This window comes from Antechinus flavipes, chromosome 2 (assembly GCF_016432865.1).
Source record: "Antechinus flavipes isolate AdamAnt ecotype Samford, QLD, Australia chromosome 2, AdamAnt_v2, whole genome shotgun sequence".
In the NCBI taxonomy this organism is placed as follows: domain Eukaryota; kingdom Metazoa; phylum Chordata; class Mammalia; order Dasyuromorphia; family Dasyuridae; genus Antechinus; species Antechinus flavipes.
The window spans coordinates 136637975-136660700 of NC_067399.1; the positions used below are offsets into that span (position 1 = coordinate 136637975).

At 37.1% G+C, this 22726-nt stretch overlaps 2 long non-coding RNA genes across 2 annotated transcripts; both read right to left on the reverse strand.

Annotated features, from left to right (window-relative positions):
- Positions 1-2819: 2819 nt before the first annotated feature.
- LOC127548284 (uncharacterized) lies at positions 2820-10261 on the reverse strand. The gene is made up of 3 exons (XR_007950344.1): positions 9969-10261; positions 6093-6233; positions 2820-5600 (listed from the first exon to the last, which is right to left on the reverse strand). It is a non-coding gene; the product is annotated as an uncharacterized LOC127548284 (long non-coding RNA).
- A 5519-nt stretch (positions 10262-15780) lies between these two features.
- Positions 15781-18255, reverse strand: LOC127548285 (uncharacterized). Its single transcript, XR_007950345.1, has 2 exons — positions 18156-18255; positions 15781-16129 (listed from the first exon to the last, which is right to left on the reverse strand). It is a non-coding gene; the product is annotated as an uncharacterized LOC127548285 (long non-coding RNA).
- Between the last annotated feature and the right edge of the window lie 4471 nt (positions 18256-22726).

The window sequence follows — 22726 nt, forward strand, 5'->3', positions numbered from 1 at the left end:
GGAAGGGATCAAATCTAATATATAAAGCTTGGGATTCTGCTTCCATTAATGAATCAGTCATTAGAAATTAGATTGAACCAGAAATCACATCCCCTCAACTAACAATTTTTAGGGGAGCAGATTGATAGAATTTTAGCTCAGTATCTCCTCTCTCTGAGAAGAGCAGGATGGCCAAGCATCCGGCCCAAACTTCCTATTTCCCCTCCTGGTAAGGATGAAAGTCTTCCTTACAAGGGAATAGGGGAGAAAAAGCCCACAATACCCCCATGCTCCATGTGGGAAACAGCTTTCTTACATCTATATTGCTGAAACTGTTGTTCAGGGCTCATCAATTTTTGTATACAGTAAGTCTAGCATATGATAAATTCATTTCTAAGCATATGATAAATCTTTTTTCCATCTCTTTGTCATTGAGAGTTATAATGAGTAGCAATATCTATCAATAGATCTCTAGACAATTTCTATCACACCATCTTCTTTGAGCCCAGTGTTTCCTAAGTAGCCTCATTGTATTAAATCTTTCACTTCTTTAATCCCTTTTTCACACAACTTTCAAACTGATATTCTTAAAGCATAGTTCTAATCAGTCACTCTTATGTTTAAGAAGCTTTAGTAAACTCCCTCCGGCGTTTAGATTAAAATCCTTTGTTTGGCATTAAAAAATAAGCTTTAATTTTCACTTAGAGTTCATCAGTTTTCTATCATGAGTTCTCTGGAATTGTGGTAGATCATTCCATTGATTAGAGAAGAGTCTTTCACAGTTGACTATCATTATAACATTACTGTTAATCTTTATAATGTTCTCCTAGTTCTGCTTCCACTTGACTTTGCAACAGTTCATATAAGTCTTCCCAGGTTTTTCTGAAAATGTCTCCTTTGGCATTTATTATAGCATAGTACTATTCTATCACAATCATATGCCATGACTTGTTCAGCCATTCCTCCCCACTCATCTTTCATCTAGACAAATTGCTTTGCTTGCGCTTCCCTCATATGACATTCTATCTCCCATATTTAAGCCTCTGCCTACACTGTCCATTTTTTCCTTGTACCTTGAATTTAATTATTATTATTATTATATATTTTATGTTATTTTTATTCTGAGCTTAAGAAATAAAACAAGCATTTTCATAACACAGTATCGTAGGAAAAAAAGTGATTGCATGTGAAATTACAAATCTATTATATACAGCTTGCTATTCCCTTTAAATATATAATAAAGTTATCATATAATTTTTTCTCATCCCCATCCCCATTAGAGGCTCTAAATTTCATCTGGGTAATAAACAATCTTTCCTAAGGCCTATGAAGTTTCCAGTTACTCCAGGAAAAAAAAAAAAAGATAAAATTAGTATTTACATTTGAAAAAAAAAAGGATAGATAAAATTTTACATTTCAAAGATGAGCTTGTAAAACTTATTCCAAAGTTATAGAGAAGAAGGAGGCTTACATGTCAAAAGATAACTGAAAGAAAAAAATTATATCAGAAAAATAGATTAACAAACATAGAGGGAAGCAGTCTAACAAATACAGAACTTTTTTACTAACCAGTTTCCTAACTAGGTTAAAAGAATTGGAAGTCTCAGCTAAATTATACCATAAGGGAAATCTCAGTGACCTATGTGATTTTCCTTATAATTAAAATAACCATGCTGGAGCCAAACAGAAAAAAGATGAAAAATTCTTATTACTCTGCCTCTCTCTTTCAGTCTCTCTGTCTCTGCCTCTCTGTCTCTGTCTGTCTGTCTGATACATATGTACACACACACAACACAAACGTGTGTATTTAATTATAAAAATACATACATATATCTTATTTTTTCTGTGAATTTATTTATCTTTGAATATGTGATCTAGTTTTCTCCTAGAAGAAAATAAACTCCTCGAGGGCAGAGACTGACCAATTTTTGTCTTTATCTCCAGTGCCTGGCAAACTCCTTGACACATAAAAAGTGCCTAATTGTTATCTTCCATTTTTGAAGAGGAGCAATAGGTGATGTCTTAATTCATGAATGAATTGGATTTAAGCAAGGTAAAATTGCACTAAATCATCAGCCTCACTCTCTCTTCCTGACTCGTTGAAGTCCAATTGCAAGACAAAGTCAGAACAATTGGTGATGATCCCAAAGGAAGTGGATGACTTTGGTGTCTTTGACGTCTGATGAAGCTGTAAGCATTCCACAGCCCCTGCTTCAGCAGCCTTCAGTAGCCTTTGGGACAAATTGTTCTTATCCACCTTTTCTGTGGAGGAAAGTATTCATATGGTTGGGGTACACACTTCCCCATTCACCAGTGGGTTTGAGGTCCATAGGTTTATGGTTTCATCTGCCAAAATGGTTTACCAGGGGATGATCACTGCACATGGTATATTTTGTTGGAGCCACAGGTGAGAGATGAATGCCAGATAGATTCCAAAAGTGGATGAGCTTAATAAGTGTTTATTGATTGTTTCCTAGCTTTATTGCTCCCAGAAGAAAGCACCAGGCATTAAAGCATGCAGTTGCATTTCCCTCCAACTCAACCTCTTCTAAGGTATAACCATGTGTGTCAATTTCTGTTAGCTGCTCCACAGTTTTAACTTTCTCTGTTTCTTTGCATAATGTTTTGCCATCATTGTAGGGAATCAATGCAATCAAATTCAATAAGCATTTTTTTCAGTTCTTGCTATGCACAAGATACTAGAAAGAAAAAGGTAAAAATGTATGTAGTAAGTAGAAAAGTCAATGTTCTAAAGAGTTTGTTTTATTGAATTATCTTTACTTTAATCAATCAAAAAACATTTATTAAGCACTTACAACAGGCATTTTAAGAATAAAAATGGTCCCTCCCTTTAAAGAATTCATAATCAAATGGGGAAAAAAAAATAATAATCAAATGGGAATATATGAGAATTGAATGGAGTTTCCGAGTTATGAAAATTGCATTTAAGAAAAACAGAAGAATTGTTAGAAATCCACTACAAAGATTAAAAAGGACTCAGGGGGTATATGAAATTAGTTTATTTACCATTCTTGGAAGGCCTTGGGAAGATCTACCCTAACAGAAACGAGAATGAGCCTTTAATTTCCTGTCTTGAAGCACATGGTCTCTCCTTTATTGCCCCATTGGCTAAGGATTGTATGGGATGGAGTGTTACATTCCCTTACCTAAACTGACTATTCAAAGGTATCTTCAGATACAAACGGAAAACATTTATTTGGTCCTTGCAAGGAGAGGTCCAAACCTTCCAGCTGAGCAGTCCAGAATGGCATGTGACCCCAGGCTGGAAACAGGGAGTGAATTATGTAGTAAAAGACTTGGATTCATTGGATGGGCTGAAAAGGAAGTAACCATTGACCAATGGTCAGCAATTCTGTCTGCTTCCTGTGGGTGATATAACTTCATGAAGCTTAGGCCTAGGTCTGACCTTTTCTGTCCTACAGACTGTAAATTATCATTTATTACTTAACTCGATATTTTACATTGCCAGTCTCTCCTAATTCCCGGGCGTCAGAAAACTTCTGGCCACTGACCCTGGCTACGATTTCTTGAATCGTAGTTTAATAACCGATAACATGCTCAAGAACAGCCACGTGCAAACTTAAAGCCTTTATTATACTTGCTCACATAATGCTCCAACTTGTTAACCCCGAGTGACCATGTGGTCTGCGAGAGATCCACGTGTTCACTCTCAAGCCCCTTACCTTTCTTGGCTATCCATCAGCTTGGCTCAGCTACTCCAGGATAAAGTGATCGACCTCCTGCTGTGGTGGGCTTAAAAAGGGTCTTTGAGGTCACCCACAGCCAATAAGAGCAGGAGCTGTCTCCCATTACAAAGCTACATCACTATAACAAGAGTCCTGCCCATGGGGCAGTCCCTAGCCACAGAAAATTACTTCCAGGCCACTCAAACTTCCTATTGCGCTGTGCCGGCCCATTTAAAGGACCCTTATAACAGACCTCTGGGAATAGGGATCCAATGACTTCCTGAAACTTAGGCCTGGGGTCTTATAGCCTCGGAGAAGTCTTCCCCTGGTCCCATTCAGTCCCTCCTCTTTTTCATACCTTTGAAGGTTTCTCACCCCAATCCTGATATATTTCTTCTACTAGGGCATCTTTGTGATCTGGGCCTTCATGCTGATCCCTCTTCAGTACCAACTGTAACCTGCCCTCTACCATTTAGAACCAACCCAGGCACATCAGTGGAAGCTTTCAGGAGCCATTTTAGCTAAGAAATCTCAAACTATTCTAGTGACTAAGTGCATAAGCAAGCAGGTGACAGCATATTGCTACTTTTTTTATTATAGCTTTTTATTTACAAGTTATATGCTTGGGTAATTTTTCAGCATTGACAATTTCAAAACCTTCTGTTCCAACTTTTCCCCTCTTTCCCTCCACCCCCTTCCCCAGATGGCAGGTTGACCAATACATGTTAAATATGTTAAAGTATAAGTTAAGTACAATATACGTATACATGTCCAAACAGTTATTTTCTGTACAAAAAGAATCGGACTTTGAAATAGTGTACAATTAACCTGTGAAGGAAATAAAAAATGCAGGTGGACAAAAACAGAGGGATTGGGAATTCTATGTAGTGGTTCATAGTAATTTTTCAGAGTTCTTTCCCTGGGTGTAGCTGGTTCAGTTCATTGATGCTCTATTGGAACTGATTTGTTTCATCTCATTGTTGAAGAGGGCCAGGTCCATCAGGATTGATCATCATTTTGTTGAAGTATATAATGATCTCTTGGTCCTGCTCATTTCACTCAGCATCAGTTCATGCAAGTCTCTCCAGGCCTTTCTGAAATCATCCTGTTGGTCATTTCTTACCAAACAATAATATTCCATAACATTTATATACCACAATTTATTCAACCATTCTCCAATTGATGGGCATCCATTCATTTTCCAGCTTCTAGCCACTACAAACAGGGCTGCCACAAACATTTTTGCACATACAGGTCCCTTTCCCTTCTTTAAGATTTCTTTGGGGTATAAGCCCAGTAGAAACACTGCTGGATCAAAGGGTATGCACAGTTTGATAACTTTTTGAGCATAGTTCCAAATTGCTCTCCAGAATGGCTGGATGTGTTCACAATTCCACCAACAATGTATCAGTGTCCCAGTTTTCCCACATCCCCTCCAACATTCAGCATTATCTTTCTCTGTCATTCTAGCCAGTCTGACGGGTATGTAGTGGTATCTCAGAGTTGTCTTAATTTGTATTTCTCTGATTAATAATGACTTGGAGCATATTTTCATATGGCTAGAAATAATTTCGATTTGTCTGAGAATTGTCTGTTCATATCCTTTGACCATTTATCAATTGGAGAATGGTTTGATTTCTTATAAATTAGAGTCAATTCTCTTTGTATTTTGAGGGTATTGCTACTTAAAGCAATGAGCAAGAATCAGAGACTCTGCTTCTACCAACTCCCACCATCTCTCTTGGGAACCCAGTCATCACAGAACAGACTGGCGTCAGGCAGCCATAGAACTCCAGCACTGTGGAAGTCCAGGGGCTTCAGGGCCATTGTCAGGAGCATCTGGTGCTGAATGTCAAAATCAGGTCTCAGGTGATTTTAGGTTGACCAAGTAGTTGTAGTTTCATGTCTTGGAGTCTAGAAGAAAACAACTCTAGCAAGTAGATTAAAAATGCAAGGACTAAATAAGAGCAAAGGAAAAAGAATAAACAAAAGTGGAGTTAATATGGGGGTTACTAGGGACAGTAACAAGAAACCCCACCCTGAGGAAGGCTTGGGGGGAGATGAGGCTATCATAAATGTCTCTCATCCAGACAGCTTTTTCTAGAATAAATACCAAAGAACATTTTCCCCAAATTCCTGCTTTTGTTTCCTCAAAGAAGATAGGGCAATGGGTGGAATATTGTGGCCTTAAGTGAGTATGATCTCTGTTAGCAAAAATTCTAGAGTCCATTCAGTCTTATAAAAGAAGATTTTTACCCAATTAGTACAAATGTCAACAAAAACCAAAAGCAGTTTTAAGGGACATATATGCAAAATCCATCTGTTACTCCTCCTCTAAGTTTGTATCCCTTCTTCATCTAGGCTTCAGGATAGGAGGGTTTAATAGCCCTTTCAGAATTTACTTACCTGGGAGCTACATAAAGGAGTGTAGGAGTCAGTAGTTGGGGAATTAAAGGTGCCATGATCAGGGGCAACGGGCAGCAGCACGGGCAGCTGAATCTGCAAGTCTTTTTCCCTTGGTCTGATGTGAATCCCCCTTCTGTTGTCCTTTATGAAACAACAGAAGCCTTTCTAAGTCCAAGGACAGCTTACAGTAATGACAAAAGGACCCTGAAAACTCCTTCAAGGAGAAATTCTCCTTGACTCCTCCTCTGTGAGACCCACCCCCAAGGAACCAAGATAAAGTGGTTTATCTGGGTGAGACTAGTTGAAGTATTCCATTCCAAGATTTCCTACCCCTATTGTTGGCTCAAAACCACTCCCAGTAAGTGGTCTCATTTAGGCCTGGGGGCAGTGACAGCATTGAGGGAATCTCATTCAACTGAAACTTCTGTCTCAGATTTCCTTATAAAAATGGCAACTTGAGGCTCAATCCTTGCAGAGGACCTAATATGCCATGCCAAGGAAACTCTCCTTCTTCCTGGCATAGCAGCAAACTCTGCCCACTGAAATATTCTCTTTCATGGTTGCCCTCTTTTTATCCTCACCTATATCCCTAACAAGACTTTATATCTCTTGTCGGGATTTCTCTACTAGAAACTTTACTTCTCTGCTAGGATCTTGCCACTAAGGAATTCAGCCTTTCTATTCATGCATAGCAAAGGCTGACTTTCCAATGCCAATAATAAACTTCTTTTTATCAGTCTAGCTTTTCTGATTTGTAAATTATTTTACAAAGGACCTCTGTGCCACCAGAAGAGGATTCCCACAACTCTCTACCTTGCACTTGTTCCCAAAGAGAATTTAGGGGAGCCCAGCCTCTTCATTTGGTTCCCTGAACCCCGAACCCACCACTAACCTCATCATTTAACTCCCTGACCCCCAGGAACTCTAACCTCCTCATTTTGGCTCCCTGAATCTAATCTCATCATTTAGTTTCCTGACTAGGATGAATCCCAAAATCTAGATCTCATCATTTGGTTCCCTGACCGGGAATTGAGGGGAGACTACCCTGATTCATATCTTAATATTCTGAATCTAATCCAAATCAATAATTGTTCTCCTATATTCTTATTGGGGGAATATTTGGTTGTCAAAATAAATAAATCCCCTTTCTTTCCATATAGCCCCATGAGCATGCAAAACATGAAAGTCATATTTGGAGTCAATATAGATATTCACTCTCATCCCTTTCCCCAATTCTAAAGCTCTGATGAGGGCAAAAATGCTTTGAAATTGCTAGGGAGCAGAAGCTCCAACGATTGGCCCAAAATGAGCTTAGGGGCTTCCTCGATTAGAAGGGCTATGGAAGCCACTGCTCTAAGATGGAAGGGTCATCCCAAAGACACCAACTTTCCTTGAGAAGTAAGCAAAGAGTCCGGGATCAGGTCCCAGAGACTGAGTCAAGACCCCTTGGACCTGGCCCCATCTTTCATCTACATATACAGTCAAAGGCTTTAGGTAGGGTTAAAGTAGGGGAAAGGTCAGTTTAGCTTTCAAGGGCTTAAAAAGCCTTGGCCTGATCAGGGCATGATAAACTTGTCTGTTTCTTCTCAGCTATGAGCAAAAAAGGAGTTAATTCATGGTCCAAATACTTAACAAATTGATAGGCAAAATGGGCCTTCAAACAAATTCTCCCCCAGAAATCAAGAAAGTTAAGGGTTTTTATAGCAGCAGCTAGAGAAGCCTCCAGGGCTGGGCTGCAGATCAAGATATGATCTATATACTTGTATTGTGCTCATGTCTTCCGCTGACCACTTTCTCTGATTACAGAACTTTTCTATAAGAGGAAAAAGGAGGGACATGATTATAATAGCATCACAACTGATCCTTCAAGGCCTCAGCCTGAGAGCACATACATGGCAGGATAAAGCATCCTTATCTCTGAATAGCAATCATGCAGTAACAATTCCATCTCATAGCCAGACTCAGGAATAATCTGATAGGAACCAAAGAAACAGAACTGGGAAACTGACTCAGAAAGATCCCATCTTAAGCAGAGACTTAGGTTGTCCTCCCAACTCTTATCCAGAGAAGACATCCACCTGTTCAAGAAGGCATCTCTCTGAGTAACAAGGGGTGGGTAACTGACTTAATGGCAATCATACTCAAATTCGAAACTCAAAATATTAGTTACAGTCCCAAGAGATTTCATCTCAATAGCAAGTTTCACCAATCAGAGGCATCAGATCTCTGTCTGTCTCTGTCTGTCTGTCTGTCTCTGTCTCTCTCTCTCTCTCTCCTCTCTTTTCTCTCTCTCCCCTCTCTCTTTCTCTCTCTCTCTCTCTCTCTCTCTCTCTCTCTCTCTCTCTCTCTCTATATATATATATATATATATATATATATATATATGTAAACTTACAAATCATCATGCATAGCCTATACCATTATGCACTTAAAGATTAAATAATTTTGTTGAAGACAGATGGAGACCTTGGTAGAAGTAATCATTTTCAGAGAATCTGCAGTTCTAACAAATCTCTTAAAAGTTTCTTGCATTACTAGGTAGTAGAATCTTTCATACAGCATCAAAAATGACTTTACTTTCATGCAAATAACTAGTATACTGTTTTCAATCAGCAATTTTAGATTAACTACTCAAAATCCCAATCAAAAACTTCCAGAAACCTAGGGGTGAAGAGACTAAAACTCTACATTCAGAACCCAGCTTTTTCCAAACCTGGCAAGTGCAAAAAGCAGGAGCTGTAGTCTACTTCCCCTGACTGTCCAACTAGAAATCCCAGTCATGTTTCTGAGGCCAAATCCCCCTCACAAAATCTACCCATGGGCCACCCCATGGCTGCTGCCATAGTCAGCCCACCAAGGCATTCCACCTCATGGTGTTTTTCCCCTTCCCCTATGCCACGTGATATCTCCCCTAACTCCATTGTGCTTTTCAACCCTATTTCTACTCATAGCTAACTCTTTTAGGGTGCTAAGTCCCTTTCAGGATTTAGCCTGCCAGCTAAGGACATGCCTCAACCTCCTTTCTCCTAGCAAATGGCAAGTTCCTTCCACTAAAGAACTTGCCCTTTCTTTCCATCATTAACTATTAAAAGTACTTTCTATGCTCTCCCACTCTATTTCATATATACCATTCCTGATATCTATTCTATCCCTCCATTTTTGGGTCCTAAAACCATCTTTTGGTACCAGCCAAAATATCTATATCTTCCCCTTCCTCTCCGCTCTCTAAAAGCTATCAAATCAATAATCTTTAACAATTTTAGGTTTCATTATTATGACAATAACTCCTACTTAATTAGCAATTTTCATAAATGATGGACAAGTAAACATTGCATAGCCTATTACAAAAATAGATAGGAATTTCATGTAATTTGCAGTCATTTTCAATTTTAACATACCGATTTTTAAAAGTTATTTAAAAAATCAATATTTTACCTTGTGATATTCTAACTAGATGTTTCATTCAAACTGTTGATTGCTTTTGCAAATCAATCTTTCTTGTCATTTGTTTTTAAAATCACCTTTAAAAAAATTTTAAGATTCTCACTATAGTTAACATCTAAATAACTTGGACCTAATTTCTTTTTTTTTATTACAGCTCTTTATTTTCAAAATATGTGCATGAATAATTATTCAACAACAATCCTTGTAAAACCTTGTGTTCCAAATTTTTTCCTCCCTTCCTCCCATTGTCTCCCCCGGAGGACAATATATATTAAGCATATTAAAAAATTATATATTCTAAACCTAATATATGTATTCATATTTATACAATTATGCTGCACAAGAAAAATCAGATCAAAAAGATAAAAAATGTGAAAGAAAAAATACAAACAAACAACAAAAAGAGTGAAAATGCTATGTTATGATTCATACTCAGTTCCCATAGTCCTCTCTCTGGCTGTAGATGGCTTTCTTCATCAGAAGATTATTGGAACTGGTCTCAATCATCTCATTGTTGAAGAGAGCCTCATCTATCAGAACTGATCATCATATAATCTTCTTGTTGATGTGTACAATGATCTCCTGGTTCTGCTCACTTCATTTAGCATCAGTTTATGTAAGTCTCTCCAGGCCTCTCTGAAGTCATTCTGCTGATTATTTCCTACAGAACAATAATATTCAATAACATTAATATACCATAACTTATTCAGTCATTCTCTAACTGGTGGGCATCCACTCAGTTTCTAGTTTCTTGCCACTATGAAAAGGGCTGCTACAAACATTTTTGCACATGTGGGTCCCTTTCCTTCCTTTAAGATCAGAACTTTGTTTTAATAACCTATTTTTTTAAACTTAATATCAAATCAAATATAGATTTTAATTTCAAGTAGTAATGTTTAAAACATTACTTTAATGTTTAAATGTTTAAAACATTTGCACACAAATTTCTAAGATCTTGTGCTTCAAGTAAACAAATTTACAATTCTAGTACATAGTGATTGTCTCATATAATTGTAATAGTGAGAGATTCATCATATAAAGTTTACAACTCATTTTGATATCTAAGGAAGTGGTCCATCATTCCTGGTGTAAAAGCCAATCATTAGAAATTGTTCTTAACAAAGTTGAAGATTATCAGTAAATTCATCCTTCATGGGGACTTATATAACTCAAAACAAGTTATTTCTCAGAGATAACAATCTTACAAAATAGTTTTAAGAAGCTTAACAAATTTACAATTGAAGAGGAATTCCAGAAAAACATTCCACTGTTTACTTTCTTTCTTTGACATCTGCTTTCTTTGTTCTCTTTTATTCTCTGACCTTTCTGCCCCCAATTCAGAGCTGTATACTCTCAAGTCTCCAGACTTTTAATGCAAACTTGATCCAGACAAAAGATTGTCCTTCCCCCTTTCCCCCTCCCCCAGATATAAACTTTTAGTTACAAGCCAAATCTCAGTTCTACAATTTTAGAAGGAAACTATTATCTTTCTGTTTTTGCCAGTTCACACATCTTTTTCTCTTTCCTCTGTAAATCAGAAAAGGCTTGCAGACTAGGCTGTTTGCTGCCAGGTTTTAAAAGCAGTCAGGAGTTTTTCTGTTTTCCCTGAAATTCCCAAACTCTTAAATCTTCTGTTAACAGTCGGTGCAAAGAGATTATAATTTACGGAAAACTGGTTTTACTGTCACATTTCAAATAACAAATTTCACTGAAGTGAGTGAGTGTATTTTCTTACTCTCTCCCACTTCTTTGTTCATGTATCCCTGCTGCAGTCAGGGAATGGGGAAAGAGGGAAGAAAGAGAAAAAGGCTCTCTTTATTCTATGCACTATCTTCCTCTTGGAGGCCTTAATTTACTTGAATTTGCTTCCAAATTACTTTACACATTTATCTCAACATTAGCATTGTATATTGGTCACATCTAAAAACCCATATGAAGTTATCAAATATGAGGCAATTAAATCCAATAAAGAAGTTAACACTCATAGAGCATTTGTTTTATGTTAAGCACTTGTGCAATTTTGAAATGACCAATTGTCAAACTCCCCAATCATTTTCTCAAAAATTAGCTAACTTTATTTCTGTAGTCCTCAGCTTGGCCAGAGCTGGGGTCTCCAGAAAAGAGTCAGGCTTTTTTTTTTTCCCCAAATAAGGTGGGAGTTAATAAGGGTATTAAGAAATCTTTGCCATTGTTCTAACTGCAGCATAGAAGTTTTTCTTCTGACTGCATTTTAAATCTTTCCAGGTAACAAAATCTAGCTCACAGAACAAACATGACACAGACATTCTGCACAAAGACACCAACAGAGACAAAAATTACATGAAAGAGGACCATCCCTTCCCCACACAAAACAGCAATATTTCATCAAATGCACTATCTGGTGGTATTTTTTATTTTTGCTCTAAAGATTTGGTTTTAGACTACTCTTTCCCCTTTCCCTCTGGGGAGAGCAGCTCCAGTCTCATGGCTTGTGATCCTGTAATGCACAGAGCAGACCTCTCAACTGGGATCCTCAAACCCAGAGGGGTTGCCCCGATCCAGCAGTCATCCAGAGGGCCCCTGCTCTGGGGGCCTTTTATGAGGACTTCCTTTTGGCTTATTAGGCACTACCCCTTACCTTGGATCCCCAATCCTTGATGATCTCTTCAGTTTTAGGACAAGCCAAGGGCACAGACAGAGCTCTTACCTCTGGATTATGCACATACAAATTACCTGACTGTTCTCTGTGGCTTCTTCAGAGGCTCTGCTTCTGTTTGTTTGGGTGCCTCTCTTCTGGCCCATACTTCACAGAGGAGTCTGAGAGTCTGATCTCAAGGACGATTAGAGAAAATCGGAACCTGGTTCTTGTCTTGCACCAGAACCCAGCCATCTCTCTGAGAAGTCACAGATCCCACAGTGAGTCCCCATAAACTGTGTGGGAGGGGGTGCTAGATCCCCTTGCCCAAAGTGACTACTCAAGATATCTTCATATACAAACAGAAAATATTTATTCAATCCTTGCAAGGAGAAGGCTAAGCACGTCCATTGAGCAGCCCAGAATGGTGTATGATCCTGGGACAGAAACAGGGAGTGAATTATACAGAAAAAAAGACTTGAGTTCATTGGATGGATTGAAAAGGAAGTAACCATTGACCAATGATCAGCAATACTGTCTACTTCATATGGGTCCTGGGACTTCCTGAAGCTTAGGCCTAAAGTCCTATAGCCTCTGAGAAATCTTCACCAGGTCCCATTCAGGATGATGAAATTAATAGACTTTCTAGTTCTACATTGCATGTTCCTCCTTGATATGTTCCCCCTCTTTCATCATACAACCCATATTCAAAAATGGCAGAAAACTCCTCATTTGGGGAAAATTAATATTAACTAACTCATTAAGCTTGCACATTCAGTGCTTGCAATTACCTTTCACCTACTTCTTGTTTTTGAATGATTTGTATCAGTTTATCAGTTCAGTAGCATAACAGTAGCTTTGTATAACTAACTACATCAGCTGGCATAGCCTTAAGTCTTTATCTCTACATGAAAATACAATTCTATTGCTCATAAAATGAAACTTAAATTAGAAAATTGAAACCTAAGAAATGGGAGGCTGGGATTCAAAACAAAGAATACAATCAGGGGTGGGGGATTTAGATATGAAAAAGAACCCTCTGGACTTTGCTCTCTTTTCTGGTCTCTTCATGTGTTATCTTCCCTCATAAGAATGTCAGTCAGTTCCTTGAGGGCAGAAACTGGCTTTCTTTCTGCTTGTATTTGTATTCCCTGGGTTGGTTTGGCACAATTCTTGGTACAAATAACAGGATATAATCAAGGGTGGAGAATTAGAATTGGAAATATTTGTGAGATGTAATGAAAGGTGGAGATTCATACTCTATAACATCTGTAATATCCAATTGGCAGTTTAGTTCAAGAAAGGACCTCAATGTCTGCATCTTATACTACTAGGTGATCTTCAGAAACTTTCTAAGACAATTCAAATGGAAGCAATTCAATTTCCTGGCATAATGCTGGTATACTGTCACAGTATACCAGAGGCATACAACAATAAGATTAGCATAAAGGCTCTGTAGACCTTCAATTTTGTAATTAGTCTAATACCTCTCCTCTCTCACTTTCCTTTGGAGCTTGGCAAACGCTGAGCTAATTCTTTTTTTTTTTTAAATTTTTAAATAAGTTTTTATTGACAAGAACCCATGCCAGGGTAATTTTTTACAACATTATCCCTTGCACTCTCTTCTGTTCCAATTTTTCCCTTCCCTCCCTCCACCCCTCCCCCAGATGGCAAGCAGTCCTATACATGTTAAATAGGTTACAGTATAACCTAGATACAATATATGTGTGCAGAACCGAACAGTTTTCTTGTTGCACAGGGAGAATTGGATTCAGAAAGTAGAAATAACCCGGGAAGAAAAACAAAAATGCAAACAGTTTATATTCATTTCCCAGTGTTCTTTCTTTGGGTGTAGCTGCTTCTGTCCATCCTTGATCAATTGAAACTGAATTAGCTCTCTTTATCGAAGAGATCCACTTCCATCAGAATATATCCTCATACAGTATCATTGTTGAGGTATATAATGATCTCCTGGTTCTGCTCATTTCACTTAGCATCAGTTCATGTAAGTCTCGCCAGTCCTCTCTGTATTCATCCTGCTGGTCATTTCTTACCAAACAATAATATTTCATAATGTTCATATACCACAATTTACCCAGCCATTCTCCAATTGATGGGCATCCATTCATTTTCCAGTTTCTAGCCACTACAAACAGGGCTGCCACAAACAGGCTGAGCTAATTCTAACAATGAGTGTGTCAATCTTCTTATCAATGTTGGATAGTATACTGCCAAGATAAGAACTTATCCACAGCATTCAAAATTTCGCCATTTGCCATAACTGATGGTTCTATATATGGGTGACGTGATGCTGGCTGATAATGTATCTATGTCTGGCCACGTTGTTCACATGTCAAAGGTACACTTGCCACAAAAATTATTTTATGAAGAACAGGATATGTGCTCAGAAGGTGATCAGAAAAAGCATTACAAGGATACTCTCAAGGTATCTTTTTAAAACTTTAGAACTGATTATATGACATAGGAAACATTGGCACAGGACTGTCCAACATGGTGTGTCCTCATCAGAGAAGGTTCTGTGCTTTGTTAGCAAAATAGAATTGAATTAGCTCAGGAGAAATGTGAAATGCACAAAGTTAGAGCGTCTACCCCAAATGTTCATAGGAACTATCTGTGTTCAACCTGGGGCAGAGCATTCCAAGATCCTGTTGATCTGATCAGCCACAGATACACTGTAACTAGACTCTAATATAGTGATGTCATTTTGGTCCTCTTCAATTTATGGAGGATCAGGAAAGGAACTTGCTTCAGGATAGGAAATAAGAGTGGCTTTGTGGCTTCAAAAACGTGTCTCCTAGCTCACTGTGGCAAGAATGTAAAATAAAATCCTTCCAGGATTTCTCAGTCAGTCAGTGAAGTTCTGGCTAAAATAATTTGCTTCTTATAGGATAGAGATAGTGGTGCTGGGGGCAGGGGGGATGCAACAGGTAAATAACTAGGAAGACAATATGTACATACAAGATATATACATAGTAGAGAGAATGATATCTTAGGTTGGCCTGGGATGCTGAGAGGTTAAATGATTTGCTCAGTCACTAGCCAGTGTGTGTACGTCAAAGGCAAGTCCTGACCTTCACTTCAAAGCCAGTTCTCTACTCCACCAGGTTGCTTGAGCCATTTAAGTTTTTTTGGAGCTGAAAAGTGACAGGTCATAGGATTATAGTTTAGAGTTGGAAGGGACCTCTTTGAGGCCATCTCCAACATTCTCAATTCATATATTAGGAAATTGAGGTCTAGACAAATTAAGTGACTTGCCTAAAGTCACACAGGTAGCAAGTATCAGAGCAGGGATTCAAAACCAGGTTCTAGTGAGTTTCCCAGGAAGTTGCTAGGTAGTTCAGTGGATGAAGCACTAAGCCTGTAGTGGAAAAGAAGGGGTCAAATATGGTCTCATATACTCACTAGAGGTGCAAACCTAAACAAGTTATTTAATTTCTGTTTACCTTAGTTTCTTCAATTGTAAAATGGGGATAATAGCATCTACTTCCCATGGTTATTGTGAAGACCAAATGAGATAATATTTGTAAACTGCTTAACACATTAGGGCATGTAATGTTTGTTTCCTACCTTCCTTCTATTAGTCAAGAGAATTAACCCCAAAATATGAAATAGTTTTAGAAAGCAATTTATTAGATTGTTTGATAGAGAAGAATGAACTGGAAGATGGTTGACTCCCTCTCTTCCAGGCTTTGAAAGTAGGCTTTAGACAAGAGAACCCAAACCCAAACCAAATATACACAGTTAAGCAATCTTATCAAAAAGGCATCTTGAAAACAAGATAGACTGAGATGGACATCAGTAAATACAAACATTTAACAAAATTTAAGCAAAGCTAAAGCACAAGAAGAACCCAAAACATAAGCTTAGGTAGACCAGAAGTGACATCTGGGTGAGTGGACTCAGGACCTGAGGAAATCCCAACTTCTCTGTATTCTTCTCTGGCATTTCTGAAGAGTTTCTAAGGATAGAACAACATGCAGTCACTAGTTACATACTGTCATTCTAGTCACTAAAGCTAGATTTCAAAAGTACAAAAACAAGTTTTCTGAACAATATAATAAAGTATTTTCCATACTTCCTTCCATGACTCCCAAGGACATGGTTCCTTCTATTAAATGAACTCCATGTCTTCTGGATATCTGGTGCTATATACACAATCAACAACTGAACCAGCTTTAAAAAAAATTTTTTTTTCTAGCATTTGGATAGTGTCTTAGGCAAGCCAAATAATTATCTATTTTCATAGCCCTCCCTAGAACTCCTAGTGTACTTGAAGTTGAACTCAAGCCTGGACATATCATCCTGAATAGTTTCTCCGCTAACATCTAGAGCAGCTAGATCTCAGTCAGATTTCCTGGACTTTTTCTGGACAGTCTTCCACACCCTCTCAATAGCAGTCCTAAATCATAGTCTCTCTCCATTCTACTGTGAATTCTTTCTAGGGTTCTCTATTGACAGAGAGGAAGGGCACTGTATCATCTTCCCAAATTAGAAAGCAAGCTCTTTGAAAATAGGAACTCCTTTTTTGCTTGTTTTTATATGTCCAGTACTTGGTAAAGCATGGAACATCCAGTAGGCACTTAATAAACACGCATCTTCTAGTAAAGGAATTTGGACAATGCAATAGGAAAGGGAGTCAAGAGGTGTTTGAGCAGGGAAATAACACTATGAATAAAGATGGTTTGCGAAACCATCTTTACTATTTAATTTACTATTGAATAGAAAAATGGTTAGGAAAGGAGTTTTTCAGTCTGAGTCCTTGAAAAAACACAAGGAAAATCTCCCTCACCAGTGGGTCTCCTAGACTGGTGGTTAAAGTAAGTGATCCAGCTGACAAGAAAAAAAATTAATTAATGCTACTATGAAAGAAATATCTCCTCTCTGGATTCATATGGTATAATTGCTCAGCTGCTAAAGAAATATATTTATCATCACAAGTCAGAAACTATAGAGTATAAAAAGCTAGGCTTTTAAAATTATGCTCAAATATAGATTTGGGTCTCAGAGAAAACAGGAAACCTGAACAACCAAGATAGGATTCCATCAAGGCAACTTAAGGCAAAATCATGTCAGAGTGACAGGAAAATAATAATTTTACATATTTCAATCTTATATATACCTTTTAGGCCACAAAATACATACCTCTTAGGCATAAAAGTTAAAGATTGACCCACAACCCCATGCTTCCACTAATATTAAAAAAGTTGAACAAGCTTAGAGTTATAATTTCATAATTAACAAACCTAATTAAATACTCTATAGATAAACTAAGTCAGGATAAAGGGACTGAGAGGGAGTGATCATTTAAGCAAGAACACTAAGAAACAGCAAAGTTGCAACAATCCAGAAAAGGGTCATTAGTGGTGATATCAGTATTATTAGGTACTGTTGAGTGGTCAAGAAGTTGAGGATACAAACTTCTTCAAATTCCTTTAAATAATGACTTTAAAATTGTAGAGCATCAGAACACTCCAGAAAATGGAGTAGAACATTTTCCAGTGGAAGGCAACTTAGAAGTCAGCAGAAAAGATCTTAAACCAGGATGGGAGTCTAACATGCAGACCCAGACTCAGAGCCAGACCCAGACCAAGACCCAGCCCTGGCCTAGGCCCAGCCTCTGAATCAGCAATAGTACTAGTGTTTTCCAGACCTCTCAGCCCAGAGACACCAAACAGGAACAGGAAGGTCAGCAGAAAAAGTCTGTGGAAGCAGAGTGGGAACCCAGCAATCCCAGCCCAGGCCCAGCCTTGGCTCCAACTCCAACCTGAACCCCAGCCTCTGTGAGGCAAGACCTCTGAATCAGCAGCAATGTTGGAGGCTTCTGGACCTCTCAACCCAGAGGTTCCAAGGAGAACTTGGAAGGTCAGCAGAGAGGGTCTGTGCAAATGAAGTTGGACTCTGGTGTATAATCCTAGCATAGCCCTGTTCAACAGAGTTCCAGTCAGCACACTAGATCTTACAGCTACAGTGGGATGGTGACATACCTGACAGCTCCAAGACAGAAACGACTGCTTGTGATCAGATTCCTAGAAGGATTTCTGAAAACAGTTGCACAAAATCCATGATGTTTACGCCAGTGCATACTCCACCCTGGAAACAGAGCCCTACTTTAACCAAGAGTTAAAAGCAGAGTAATAGGCTAGAAAAAATGAGTAGAGAACAAAAAAAAAAGTGTCTGACCATAGAAAGTTATACTGACAAGGAGGATCAAAACACACTCAGAAGACAATAACAAAGTTGAAGCTCCTACATCCAAAGCCTCCAAGAAAAATAAGAATTGTGTGCAGGCCATGGAAGAGCTCAAAAGAGATTTTGAAAATCAAGTTAAGAAAGATAGATGAAAAATTAGGAAAAGAATTGAGAGAGAGGCAAAAGGAAATACAAAGCTAATGAGGAGAAAAATGCTTTAAAAAGCAAAATTGGCCAATTAAGAAAGCAAATACAAAAGCTCACTGAGGAAAATAATTAAAAAGTAGAATTGAGTGAATGAAAGCTAATGACATTATGAGAAATAAAGATACAATAAAGCAAAATAAAAAAAAATAGAAAAATAGAAAAAAATGTGAAATATCTTATTAGAAAAATAACTGACCTGGAAAATAGATCCCAGAGAGATATATTTTTTTTCAAATTTATTAAAGCTTTTCATTTTCAAAACATATGCTTAGACAGTTTTCAACATTCACCCTTGCATATTCCTGTTCTCCAGATTCTTTCTTTTTCCCTCCCTTTCTCCCATTCCCTCCCCTACGTGACAAGTAATCCAATATATGCTAAACATGTGCAGTTCCTCCACACATATTTCTACAATTATTATGCTGCACAAGAAAAATCAGATCAAAAAAAAAGAGAAAGAAAACAAAATGCAAGCAAATAACAAAAAAAGTGAAAAAACTATGTTGTGATCCACACTCAGTCTCCATAGTCCTCTCTCTAAGTACAGATAGTTCTCTCCATCACAAGACCATTGAAATTGGCCTGAATCACTTCATTATTGAAAAGAGCCATGTCCATCAGAATTGGTCATCATATAATCTTTTTGTTGCCACGTCCAATGATCTCCTGATTCTGCTCATTTCACTTAGCATTAGGTCATGTAAATCTCTCCAGGCCTCTCTGAAATAATCCTGTTGATCCTTTCTTATAGAACAATAATATTCCATAACATTCATATACCATAACTTATTTAGTCATTCCCCAACTGATGAGTATCCACTCAGTTTCCAGTTCCCTGTCACTACAAAAAGGGCTACTACAAACATTTTTGCACATATGGGTCCTTTCCTCCTTTTTATGCTTTCTTTGGGATACAGTCCCAGTAATGGCAGTGCTGGATCAAAGAGTATGGATAGTTTGATAGCCCTTTGGGCATAGTTCTATATTGCTCTCCAGAATGGTTGCATCAGTTCACAATTTCACCAATAATATATTAGTGTCCCACTTTTCTCACATGCCCTCCAACATTCTTTTGATATTTTGCTATTATCTTAGTCAATTTGAGAGGTGTGTGATAGTACCTCAGAGTTGTCTTAATTTGCATTTTTCTGATCAATAGTGATTTAGAGTTTTTTTTCATATGACTAGAAATGGTTTTAATTTCATTTGAAAATTATCTGTTCATATCCTTTGACCATTTCTCAATTGAAGTATGCTTTGAATTCTTATAAATCTGAGTCAATTCTCTATATTTTTTAGAAATAAGGCTTTTATCAGAACCGTTGGATGCAAACGTTTTTTCTTCCCTTTTATTCCCTTCTTTGCTTCTAATCTTGTCTATATTGTTTTTTTTTTTGTTTGCACAAAATCTTTTTAATTGAATATAATCAAAATTATCCATTTTGCATTCCATAATGTACTCTCTAGTTCTTCTTTGGTCACAAATTCCTTCCTTGTCTGTATATCTGAGAGGTAGACTATCCTTTGTTCTTCTAATTTGCTTATGATATCACTCTTTATGTCTAAATCATGAACCCATTTCAACCTGATCTTGGTATAGGGTGTTAGGGGTGGATCAATGCCTATTTTCTGCCATATTAATTTCCAGTTTTCCCAGAAATTTTTGTCAAATAGTGAGTTCTTATACCAGAAGCTGGGGTCTTTGGGTTTATCAAATACTAGACTACTATAATCATTAACTATTGTGTCTTCTGAATGTAACACATTCCACTGATCCACTACTCTATTTCTTGGCCAGTACCAAATGGTTTTTATGACTGCTGCTTTATAATATAATATAATAATAGAAGCATAAGGAGATAATCAGCTACACCACATTCATTAACATTTTTTAATTAATTCCCTTGAAATTCTTGACCTTTTGTTCTTACAGAGGAACTTTGTTATTATTTTTTCTTGCTCCATAAAATAATTTCTTGGCAATTTTATTGGTATGACACTGAATAAGAAGATTTTTTTAGGTAGAATTGTCATTTTTATTAGATTAGCTCGGCCTATCCATGAGCACTTGATATTCTTCCAATTGATTGGATCTGACTTTAATTGTGTGGAAAATGTTTTATAATTGTGTTCATATAATTGCTGATTTTGTCTTGGCAGGTAAACTCCAAAATATTTTATATTATCTACAGTTATTTTATATGGAATTTCTTTTTATATCTCTTACTGCTGGACTTTGTTAGTAACATACAGAAATGCTGATGATTTATGTGTATTTATTTTATATCCTGTACTGCTAAACTTGTACAACTTTGTTAAAGTTGTGAATTGTTTCTATAATTTTTTTAGTTGATTCTCTAGGATTTTTTTTTTAAATCGTCATATCATCTGCAAAGAGTGATAATTTGGTTTCCTCCTTACCTACTCTAATTTCTTTAATTTCTCTTTCTTCTCATTACTAAATTTCTAATGCAATGTTGAATAGTAACAGTGATAACAGACAAACTTATTTCATCCCTGATCTTACTGGGAATGTTTCTAGTTTATCCCCATTATAAATGATGCTTGCTGATGGTTTTACATAAATGCTATTGATCATTTTAAGGAAAACTCCATTTGTTCTTATACTCTCTAGTGTTTTTAATAAGAATGGGTATTGGATTTTATCAAATGCTTTTTCTGCATCTATTGAGATAATTGTATGATTTCTGTTAGTTTGGTTAGGGGAATCAATTATGCTCATAGCTTCGGCAGAGATAATTTAAAAATCATTGGTCTACCTGAAAGTCATGATCAAAAAAAGAACCTGGACATCATCTTTCAAGAAATTATCAAGGAAAACTGTCCTGATATTCTAGAACCAAAGCATAAAATAGAAACTGAAAGAATTTACTGATCACCTCCTGAAAGAGATTCCAAAATGAAATTCCCAGGAACATTATAGCCAAATTTCAGAATTCCCAGATCAAAGAGATAATATTGCAAGCATCCAGAAAGAAACAATTCAAGTATAGTGGAACCACAGTCAGGATAATGCAAAATTTAGTAGCTTCTACATTAAAAGACCGAGGACTTGGAATATGATATTCCAGAGAGCAATAGAGATAGAACTGCAACCAAGAATCACCTACCCAGCAAAACTGAGTATAATCTTTCAGAGGAAAAGATGGTCAATAAATGAACTGAGAACTTTTATGCATTCATGATGAAAAAAATAGCTGAATGAAATTTTGATTTTCAAACACAGAACTCTGGAGAAGCATAAGGAGATAATCAGGAAAGTGCTTTGAATGTAACTGGGGGAAAAATATTAAACAAATAAGTAATTAAAAAGCAAAAAAGAAGTTGAGGCTTGAGAAAAAGCCATAAGTTTTGACATTTAACAGATCATATTAAGAGTTCACAAAGAGGCTGACTGAGGAAAAATATTTATATGTCACCATGGAATCAGACATAGTTGAGATTCTTCCTCTGGCTTCTCATCTAAGGAATGTTTAAGACCTTAAGTAAATCTTCACATCTTATGGGACAAGTTTTTGGTTAGGTGAGGAGGTTAATATTAACAGAAGATAAGTTTTTGTTTAACCAAAAGTTGCAGAAGGAAGGGCCCTTATCTCCAAATAATAAACAAACATTAATAAAATTCATAAAATTAATGTTAATAAAACAAAATTCCCTTTACAGTGACAAAAGGAGATTTCTTGTTGGTAGTCGACCTGGTGGTCACAAGGTCAGTCAATAAACATTTATTGTGCCTACATGTAGCCAGACAATTTATTAAGCATTAAAGATCTAAACCTTCAATCAGAGGAAAGAGGACAAGTTCTGAGTACCAAGAGTATAAATTATGAGTATCATCTCACAGGATAATGAGTTTTCAGATAACAAATAAGGTTTTAGATATTATTGATTCTTTCACTTCAATTGTGTAATAATAATTTTAAAAAATCTAATATGAGAATCACTAGAAATGTTGGGTAATGAGAGGAGAAAGAGAAAATAATAATAATTTGACACAACTGATCTAGGTTTTCATCATGCCTAGATTTTCTGTGTAGAGGGATAACAGCACCATTTTAGAAATGTTGCATGTGACCGAATCACTATGCTAACCCATAGCGGGATGACAAGGACCATCCACCACTTTAAATAATTCTAT